Consider the following 2,552-nt stretch of genomic DNA (forward strand, 5'->3'; position numbering starts at 1 on the left):
GAATTAGAAACAACTAACTGATGCAATGAAAAATGACAAAATCTTGTCTAGAAAGCATCAATTCTTCATAGTCTCTATCAGTGATGTTTTAAACATTGGAAGAAAATTGTGCAGTAATCTCTATAGTTGTAGCAATTCTACATACCTCCAAATCTGACCTTGAGTTTTCCTTTGTCTTGACTAGATGAAAACAATCCTTCCAACTATCCCACTCCTGTTGTGGACTTTGCTCCTCTTTGCCCTTTAAATTTTTCAGAAACTTCTCGACAAGACCGTGAATCACAACCCCAAAAATTTAAACATAGTGCACTAAAAAACCAAATCAAAGAATGCAGATGAATCCTACACCAAAAAAACAAAATGAAACCCTACAATTGATTAAGACACGAGTACTCCATGCCTGGTAAAAATGGAGGATGAAACCAAATTTCCTTTTCCTATTACCAAAGAACGGACAGGAGTTGAGAATGAGTGGCAAAGAAAAACATGAGGGAAAATGTAAACTTGAGGGTACAGAGCTGAAATTTCTTTTTTTCTAACAAAGTAATAAATGGAATAGGAATAAGTATTCCATTTCTACCTATTTAGGTGGAATTGTGTATGCCTATTTTTTGGGGAAAATTGGAATACTTATTCATATTATATTCTTATTCACAATTCAAAGCTGTTACACCCAAATGGAGAATAAGGATACATAGATTCCTATTCTAGTGGTATTCTCATTGCCAAACGAGCCCTTAGCTCTTCAATTTCATCATACTAACTTTACTATTTCCTTCAACTATTCTCTCTATACCTATTTGAATTTAACATTATCTTTTAAATATTTTATCAAATTAAAATGCAAGTGAAAAAGCTATTCAATATTAGAAATGACATTAATTTTTATGCTCTACTTGTTCAAGTGAGAAAATTAAAATTGCCTCATATTTTTTTGATTTTCATATTGTTTTATCAACTAATATTAACATTAATTTCTATTTTCCTTTTCTTGTTGTATTGTATTGTTATTATTATGGAATTTCAATGCTACTTTGTCTTTGTGTTAGAAGTCGTTCTAATCAGGAACACACCATTGCATCTTCATCATGGGCTATATTGCAATTTAAATTGTTGCAGCAATTTACTTTAACTATCTAATGTATTTAGACACTTATTTTCTAATATTTATACAACTACTACATTAGTCTATAAATATGTTTCCATGGACATCCATTAAATCTCACACATCAAATTTTCTTTAATGAAAAACAAAATTATTTCATTTGATTGGTATTAAGTCCTATAATTATTATGTTATATGTTAGAGTAAATATTAGTTACTCTTGTTTATGCTTAATATTATTTAGGGAACATAATTGGTTGGTTAGATAAAAATTATTTATTAATTTTATTCTTGAATCAATATTAGTAGTTAATTTGGCAATGGTTGGTTCTTATCTATCTTACTTTCTCATCTCATTAAGGCATATGTTTCTTTCTTTACCCTCCATTCTCTCATGCTTTGCCTATATAAGAAAGGTTATGCATAATTGTAAATCATCTTAGTAGCAATATCATTTTTGGTAATATTTATGGTTTATATCTATTCAAGTAGAAGTCGTATCACTCATTGATCCTAACAGGGAACATTGCTTTAACATTATACCAAAGCCATTAGAATTTATCTTGTTTGTTATTTGAGACTCTTCACTATCCCTATTGAGATCCCCTGAGGTTGAGGATTGTGATCATCTTGTTTGGCAACCCTTAATCTATCTCATTTGTTTACTCTAGGTAGTTAGTGTATCTACATCTCTACTCTAATAGTTGCTTGTATTTGGTTGAGGTCATTTGTTTCTATATTAATGGTTCAGTTTTCTAGGCCCAAACCATATCCTTTTTGTTAATTAAACCTTTCAAAGCATTATTTTCAAAAAGAGTCTACAGTAATTATTTTTTGGGTAGCATTTTTTCATTGCAAATGTTTGTTTGGCTTTAATTTTACTTTGTCTAAGCCCCATGTTTTTTAGAGCCAAAGACATTACACTGGTCAAAAAGTATGAAAAAATGATAACAATTATATATGAGTATTGCATTAGAGATTGGTTTTTTTAAATCTCTAATTGTTTGATTTTTATGATTCTTTCAATGATTAAAGGTGTGTTGCATTATGCTTCATACTATGTAAATTAGGCCCAAGAATATTTAAAAATAGTATAATAACTCCTAGAAACATAATAAAATAGGAAAAAAAAGTTACGTTTAAAAAATAATCATATATTGATTTACCTTTCTTACAAACATCTAAAGACTTGTAATGCCTTTTGAAATGCATTATTTCTTATGTATAGTAAAAATATAGTTCACTCCTCTTTTCTTGAATATTTTACATCTTAGAGTTCTCTACTAAAAATTTGGATTGTTCTATGAAAGTTTAGAGGTCCATGGAGACTCTACATTGGATATTACTAGACATTCTTAACATCCTAACATCCACCCTTAAGATTGGCTAGAAGAATATGAAGAAAATATAAACAAAAGGTGCACATTATGATACTATCTAACACTTA

The sequence above is a fragment of the Cupressus sempervirens genome, chromosome 1 (assembly GCF_028749045.1).
Source record: "Cupressus sempervirens isolate cs-2001-9-10 chromosome 1, ASM2874904v1, whole genome shotgun sequence".
Classification (NCBI taxonomy): Eukaryota; Viridiplantae; Streptophyta; class Pinopsida; order Cupressales; family Cupressaceae; genus Cupressus; species Cupressus sempervirens.